The sequence below is a fragment of the Manduca sexta genome, chromosome 17 (assembly GCF_014839805.1).
Source record: "Manduca sexta isolate Smith_Timp_Sample1 chromosome 17, JHU_Msex_v1.0, whole genome shotgun sequence".
NCBI lineage: Eukaryota > Metazoa > Arthropoda > Insecta > Lepidoptera > Sphingidae > Manduca > Manduca sexta.
Genome location: NC_051131.1, coordinates 4,575,658 through 4,584,403, shown reverse-complemented (window position 1 = coordinate 4,584,403; position 8,746 = coordinate 4,575,658). Strand labels below are relative to the sequence as shown.

The 8,746-nt window shown below is 32.7% G+C and overlaps 1 long non-coding RNA gene across 1 annotated transcript; it reads right to left on the bottom strand.

Annotated features, from left to right (window-relative positions):
• Positions 1–16: 16 nt before the first annotated feature.
• Positions 17–2,535, bottom strand: LOC119189561. The gene is made up of 2 exons (XR_005112471.1): positions 2,378–2,535; positions 17–427 (listed from the first exon to the last, which is right to left on the bottom strand). It is a non-coding gene; the product is annotated as an uncharacterized LOC119189561 (long non-coding RNA).
• Positions 2,536–8,746: the final 6,211 nt, after the last annotated feature.

Sequence of the window (8,746 nt, the reverse complement as noted above, 5' to 3'; positions counted from 1 at the left end):
ACGATTAAAACGAATATTTTACATCAATAATAGTATATTTCCATACAACACAATAAATGTCAAAAGAAACCAATTAGTACACTATAATACTGTTTGTATAACTCACACAATGACCACACTCACACAACGTTTAAAATTAAAAGCATACATTAAAGACTGGGATATAAATTATGGTTTTAAAAGTAAGAATTAATTAAAGACTACTCGGCACACTCCATCTGAGCCCATTTGTTGTCCTGGCGGGCAGTTTGGTGGCACTACGATCATATTCCGTAGTGCCACTTCCGGTAGCGGCTGCGCGGGTTCCGCAGGAGCCTCCTCAACGGTGTTGCTGTCTCCGTTTTCTACTTTTACTTCGGCTTTAGCGGCTTCCTTCGCCGCTTCAACCTCATCAGGAAACACAATAGCGTTACTGTCAGCCATTATTCTGTAAACAAAATGTAAATTTTTATATATAATTGCCTAATTAATTTCTATTACCCTTCGTCATGTCATAACATTAGAACGACATAGCTGATTTCTTCCAACTTTTTATAAATTTTCTTATACTTCGTATAAGGTTCTTGCGGAAAGCATTAAGAAAACTGGGCGCGTTTGATGAATTTGAATTTAGCGGACAGCTGTTATTTTTTTGGATAAATATATAAAACATATTTAAAATTTCTTTGTGAATGTGTTACAGATTTCTCCTAAACCGTTGGACCGATATTTACGAAAATTTTCTATGTGCTTTCAGATAGGTCCCTGAATAGTTTAGATTCACAGTTGGATCCGACCGAAGAGCATGAACCCTCCGGACCATCGTAGTTACATACTTATAATATATCTACATTTGCTTGCTTGTCGCAAGACCTGTAAATTCCCTATAATAATATATGTCTACATATGCTAATATTTTCCTCGTCCTTGTACAGCGTCTGATTAACATTGATTTGATAAATAATGCCCGATAATTTGATCATTCAATAACAAAGCAATAACGTATATTAAGACCTTTATGAAAATTAAGTGCGGTATACTGCACTTAATTTTCATACTTCATTTTCATCTTTTTCATTTTCATACTTTATTTAGCATAAGCATTCTTTTGGATTTTTCCAATAAGTAACTCCTACATTCTGTATAAAACATATTCTTGGCTAAAACCTGCGTTAAGTTATAAAACTACTCATTTAAAACTTATTTTGAAACTGACACTAACATTTATGAATTCATTAATTTTGTAAAACAATAAATCAACAAGTGAAAAATCACGATAGAAAATGTGGAAAATATTAAAACATATACATTTTTTAACGATTATCAGCAATAATGAAAGTCCTGCATTATTATTAATCCAAAGAAACAATTATGGTTTTTATTGCCTGATTATAAATACAACATAGGTAGATTTCATAAAACAAAAATCATTGAAGAATTAAAATAGCAATAAGCAATAATGTTCTGTTAGCGAAAAAATATAAAAAAGAACTTAATCGGAAGCAGCAATGTTCACAAAAAATTACTCTGTTTACAATTCACAAAAACTAAATATTTTATCACGATAGATGAAGGTCGGCCTCGCCAGGGTCAATGACATTTATTTTTTTGTATTATAAATTATTTCCTTGTTACGCCTAAGTCACATGTACGTAATAATTCAATGATGTTACAATAATTGTTAATAACGTAACACAATTTGTGCAATTCTCAATGATAAATTATTGAGCTAAATACTTGATTGTATACCAAAAAAGATTATGCGTGATTAGAATTTATTTTGCCATTATTTTGTTTATTAACACGTATTTTCGTTATCGATATAGTTAAGTAGAGATAACAAATACAAATAAAACAAAATCCGGGTGGTAGTATGTATTATCATTCTCTCACAATAGTTTGATCTAAAATGAATATTACTTTGTTGCATTTTCTACTTACGATCAGTTATGGAAAGATGCCATTACTCATGGACAAATTTCTCTACATTCCCAAAATTTTTTTAAGACCAGTACAATATTTATGAAAACTGAACTTATAATCCAATAATATATTTGTTTACAATATAATTTGTATACTAAAATATTGCACATGCTTTTAATGGTGAATTCTGGAATATAGATAACGAAATATATTTAGGTATCTGCCATAACACACTGCCACACATAATTATATCCATAATGAAGTAGGTAAAGTGCACTTCGCTTCGTAGAACCTATTCTATCCTATGACGTGATAAAAGATAATACTTTGATCAAATTAAATTCTAATCCAGGTTAACTTACGTGAAGGGTTTATGATCTTGGGAATCAAACCAAGGGATCTAATCTTAATATAATCACTAAGTCGATGAATCAGGCATCTATTAAAGCCAACTGTAATAATAAAATGTACTCACATTTAATACGTTAAAATCACAATTTTGTTGCACGCACGTTCGACTCGCGCTCGCGTTGTACTGATGCAGACACCGGCCGGTTTTACTTTATATACTAACAATACCCCTTTGGTTTTATCGAACCTTTGACGTCTTACTGACTCATGTTAAATTATAGATAGATTTATCAACAATTCTGAAATCATAATGATAATTCCATATTGTAGCACCGACGCCAATCGTCCACACACCCCATTGATAAAAATATTTTTCTGTGACACATTTACTACTTCATAATCTTAATGGAGCTGATATGACTTCCTGGTAAAGCACGGATAAGTTAAATCAATCAATGACCTAATTTCACACAAGTTTGTAACAATTTCTGATGCATACAGAGTTTCTTTTGTATCACTAAATGCATATTTTAATACAATTATTAAATAGATTAAGTAGGTAAAAATTATTTTTTTATAATACTACTTATTAAGGATCATGTATCGTACAATTTTGAAGTATCACAATTTTTTTCATATTATTAGATCGTCGGTAGCATTACCTAAAATCAGTAGCGACAATACGAGTTGTGTTACTATGCTACACCAAATTAACTCAAAGTCACAGCTTTTTCTTGTGTTTCGTATAGTAAGAAATTTCCGGAAACCCAAACATACACTTAACATACCTACATACGTACGTAGTACATTACCTACCTATCTACTTTTCTTAATATCAACTTATTCTTGTCCTATAAGGCCGGCAGCGCATTAACGATTTTTCTGTTATTTCTTTTGTATGGGCAGTTAAAATCAGGTAACAGATGATCTGCTCATTGTTTGCCGGTCTATGCTATAAAAATATAAAATTATGGAACCCTTCTAGGTCCATGTAATTTTGAAATGTCCATAAAATCGTTTCATGAAAACATATACAGTAAAACTTCTGAATGAAATACAACACATAACAACATATACATATAATATTTAATAATATAACAAACAAGAAGTCGTAGTATATTTTTGCACTACAACTCAACAAAAATAGAAAAAAATAATATGCATGGAAGCCCCTGTTAGAGCCGGGCTTTCTTCGGCCACTCTACCTACTACACAGGCATTTTGAGATTGCTTTAATAAATGAAACCATGCGATTGCCTTCTTGAAAATAAAATTTACTTTCAGTCAGAAAAATACTTATACACATGCAATATTTAATGAGCTACAAAATGAAAAAAAAAAGAAAACTAAAACTGTGATTTTTGGCCAAAATATTTGTTATTCATGGATGATTTTTGGCACAATGTTAACAGGGGTAAAGACGAATATGTGGTTTCATTTAGTAACACAATATAAAAATGACCCTGTATATTGATTCTCGCTAAAAACTCTAAAGATAGGACATACCGACTTCAAAGTCTCACAACGAAATTTACAAAAAAAAGATAATTTATTAGAATTACCTATTTAGCGATCATCTGCTTAGGCCGTAGAGTAAATGTTGATCTGAAAAGTAATAATAAAATAATAAAAAACAGTATCAAAATCGGTCCATTCACCCGGGAGCTACTATGCCATCACAGAAACATACTTATAACACCCCTCTTTTTCCACCAGAAGTTAGAAAATAAGTCTTATTATAAGATTAGATAATAATAATAAAGGTTAAATAGACAAAAATCGTAACTAAACCCACCAGAAGTTCCCTTTATTAACGCTAAGTTAATTTCAACCAATACACTACATACTATTATAATTACATTTTAGTTCGTTTCATCTTTGCGTTACTTTTTCAAAGGAAACATAGAGTTATGTTGTATATTACCTATTATTAGAATGTTTATGCGGACACTTTGAAATAGACGCTTAGTGAACAACTCCTATGAGCCGGTCTTTAGGGCTTGCCATATTATCAGGTAAGTAGGTACCTAACCCGAAATCTAAAGTTATCTGCTAGGTATATCTATGTTTGGGAACATTTTTATTTATTGCTTCGAATGATGAGCCGAGCTTGCCGTTGGCCTGATGATGAGTGATACGACCGCCGATTAATAGTAGAAACACCTTCTAACACCTTGAATTACAAAGAATTGTTTGGTATTCCACTGCGCTCGCCATTCAGAAACATGAGATGTTGAGTCTTATTGTGTCTAGTAGTAACACTGGCTACAATTGGTAAACCACGAAATTATACTTTTGGTTATTACTTCTTGGAATGCAAACTGCGTACAATATGCTATCGGACTCGTTTTATTTAAATAATACAAATTGTCGTAAAGTAATTCGTTTAACAAATTTCTTTCAAACGGACACCGTGATCGGTAAACATGAAATTATGTGGAATACTAAAGAATCCCGTTTACACTCCGTATGCTTAATATAAACAGGATGTCACGTTAAAATATTCCAGACTACGCTCACTCGATATCTAAGCGTGGTTTATTGGAAAGATAACAAATCTATATACAGTTATGCAAATGAGGGTGTTTAAGGACACACAAGTCACATTTTACTTGAGTTCATATTAGGTTAAATATAACCGTTAGAACTGCGGATGTGGTAACGTGACAATGACGTGTCGGATCCGGATTCTAAAACGGGTTTAAGTTTAGTAAATGGAGGCGGAGAAAAAAAATTGAAGCTTTAATAGGACAGTCATAGGTCCGGTTTGTAGCGGCGTATTACCGCTAAATATCAGTTGGTTAAATAAAATATAATTAAAATTAAGAATCTAGTATATTTTTATCAGCTTGCATGGCCAATCCACACACGACGTGTAAAACGCACTATAGTTATCCCCAAAGGCTTCGGCTTCCGGGATCAGTCTGTGTACACTCATTTACGGATAAGTAGACCTAATGATGTCAACTGGTAAGGGACAGTAATCTCTCATCAATTTATATTTTCTTTTATCGGACACGACAGTGCTACCCAACTGCACCTGATGGTAAGTGGAGTGTGGTCCAATAGAATGTCAACTAACGAGAGAATTATGACTGTCGACACAATTATGCAGGCCTGTAGGAACCGGACATACACAGGCTGAACCCGGAACGCAACACACTTCCATGGGCCACTATAGCAGGTTTCAACACCTTGTATACGCTGGTCGCGATCCGGCCGGATATGAAATATATATCATTACCAACAAAACTATGACGCACTTAAACTTTACCAAGCCCGTACATTCATAAAATAAACCCGGTTTGAGAATCAAAATTATAGTCAGGTGATACGAAGCGGGACTTTATGTCTAATAATTATAATCAGTAATAATTGCACCTAAAAATATCCGTCAAGATATTATGGATTAAGACGTCTGTATATAGAGGTGTGGATTAATTTATAAAGTAAACAAACTTCTTGTTAATAAAAAGTATTTTTTTATATAGTAACATGTCTGAAAATAACACATGTCCTAATAGAAAATTAAATAAATGATAAATAAAGAATATAATGTATTAATATCATTACATACATACATTACTTACATTAATCAAGCTTATATTAGGCCATTGATGGGCCCTAAACGAAAGAATATTAACCCCCTCCCGAAACAATCAACTTTGAGCAATTGCACACTTTCCACACTTAGAGACGCGCAAGTTACGGGCGGGGTATCATGCAAAGATTTACGAATAATATCTTTAAAAAAAATAAATGTAGGTCGTTTAAAAAAAATAATCTACCAAATTATCCATATTAAATTGTTTTTTTTAATAGTGTTGGTAGCATAGATGTTTACTTTAGGTGGAGATGCACGAAATCGACAACTTTAATGGCAATTTTTTAACGAACTAATATCCACATTATAAAAAAAAAAACACAACCAAAGTATCATATATTTCTGAAATATGTTGTTTTTTTTTTCTATATGAATTATAAATTTTTAATAGATGAGTTCTAATAATACAGTTAGTGTGCCGTTTTAGGCCACCGTTGCGGGTAGTGCTTTAAGCTTTCAACTTCACTACCCGCGAAGTATGTCATTTTTGCTCAAGCAAAAATCGTATGCCACAGTTAATTTCTATCCATTAGACTAGTACTTAGATATTTTTGGTCAATCCTTAATTAGAATCTTATAATACAGGAGCTGAAGTAAGTTCCACCTGCAACCATATGCTTGCCAGGTGATTTTTTTATTAATTATTATATTATTTTGTATTCTGTTTGGTCGTATCAATAATTAAAATTGGCTTTGAGTTTTTTGTCTACTCGACCTAAGCTCGACTGGGGGCCCGAATTGAGATAGGGAAAGCGAGTCTAACCCTAGCCCAGTTTCGACTTAATTAAATATGGAGTCCCCTAGTACTTTCCTCTATACCTCTATTAATAAAAAATCATTGACTACCACAATAATTATAATTGATAGTCAAAATAGTTTTTGATGATTATAGTATGTTTTATTTTTTACACAATTACATATAAGTCTTCTCTCACACCGAACTGAATTGACAACAAGCAAAGAGGACAGTATAATTTGATATAAAAACAGTTTTACCAAAAAAGTAAACCGACTTCAAAAACCATTACAAACAAAAAAATAATTATCTTTAACGTGTCTATATGCACATTAAAAATGTATTTTTGTTTCATATTGATATTACATTTAAATCATTTAAAATATTTATATTGATTTGATGGTCATTGAACCACAATATAAGATGTTATAGAAATGCATAACGATTTAAAAATAAATTAATTAAGTACTACATATTTTCTATCGAAAGATGTATGTACGAAATCACATATTATGCTTTATTCATTTTGTATAAATATATACTCGTACTCTCATTTCATTCAAATAAAGAAACTGACAAAATTACTAATTATTTCATGCCGTGTGCTTGTAATGACTTGTCCATTGGCATTACACGATAATATATAGAGATATATAGCCTTGTATATATCTATGTTTCTACGCTATTTGAAAATGGCGAGTCAAAGTTGGTTTTAAAGAAAACTGCATAGCTTGGTGCGTATTCAATTTATTGGCAAGTTTTAACCGTAGAAAAAATCACGAATTCAAAGTAAACCGTTTATTCGAATACTTCGCGACACACTCCGTCTGCCGCCATTTGATATCCTGGAGGACAGTTATCAGGTACGATGATCACATTTGTAAAGATGTGTTGCTCACTTTGATCAGACGTGTTGGAGGTTTCCAAGCCTGTATGTGCGGGAGGCGCTGCGTATTGCATCGAATCAGCTGGACTCGCCAAGGTGAATGTCTGAAAAAAGGTAAGTTTTATTTACATCGGTGTTAGAGAAATAAAGGAGAATAGGGAAATTAAGGTCCTCAATGCAATTCTCTCGAAAGTTCCTTGTTTATTAAATGTACTGTTGCAAGTTATCGGATTTGGAAATATTAGGCACATTTTCTTTAATTAGTCTATTATAATTTTTATAAGACAATATGCGGAGGTAATTTTTCCGTCACCCTACAGGCGATTTTTGGGTTTACCTTGATCTATTACACTACCTCCAATTCCTCAGATAAGTTTATGCATCGTCTTATTATGGGAACGTCTATTCATTTTAGGACGGACGTTAGTTTAAAACTTAACTAGTCTTTACCGTCGATATTTTACCACACAAATAACTAGTTTTTACCATCGATATTTTACCGTACAAATAATAAACCGTGTCCCATAACAATATTCCTGTATTGCCAACTTTTTTTCCCATCCTTTTTTCCGTTTCAAAAAAAAATACTGCTTCAGTCGCAAGGTACGATACGATGCGACTCCCGTGTTGAGAACTCGGGTTCGATCCCGGCGCGGGTAAACTGATATTGGATTTTTGTATCAGTTCGAAATCTTCAATTGGTGTTCGATATAGCTATGAGCTAGACGTGATGAGTCTAGCTTATAGCGAATCATGGGACGGAATACCGAAAAGTTGGTGCACCGTGCACTAGTCGCACCTCTGCCTACTTTTTCGAAGAAAGTGGGTTAGGTAGGGTCTCATTTTTCACAATGAAGTCGTAATATACAGTATATTGTATACTTGATTAGTCATTAAACGTAAATAATATGTCGATGGGTGAAAGGTTCATTGATTTAAGCGACATTCTATTCGAAAATTATTACATAAGTTCAAAAAACACAGAAAACAGTGCTGCTTCTAAATATATCGGCCTGATTGCTGAATTTAGATGACCGATATTACCTAGTTCGTTCCTTTAGACTGTCTTCAGGCAAAATACTAACACGGTATTAAATGCAATCAATAACATGTAAGAACTGAGAATAAATCCAATAAGTACTAGTTGTAACCATAATATTATATTTAGTTAAGCATCCAAAGATATTTCGAGGATTTTCAGTCATAAATATACACATAAAACTACGCATTGGTTTTAATGGACATTAAATTCTGGATATTTTCCTTC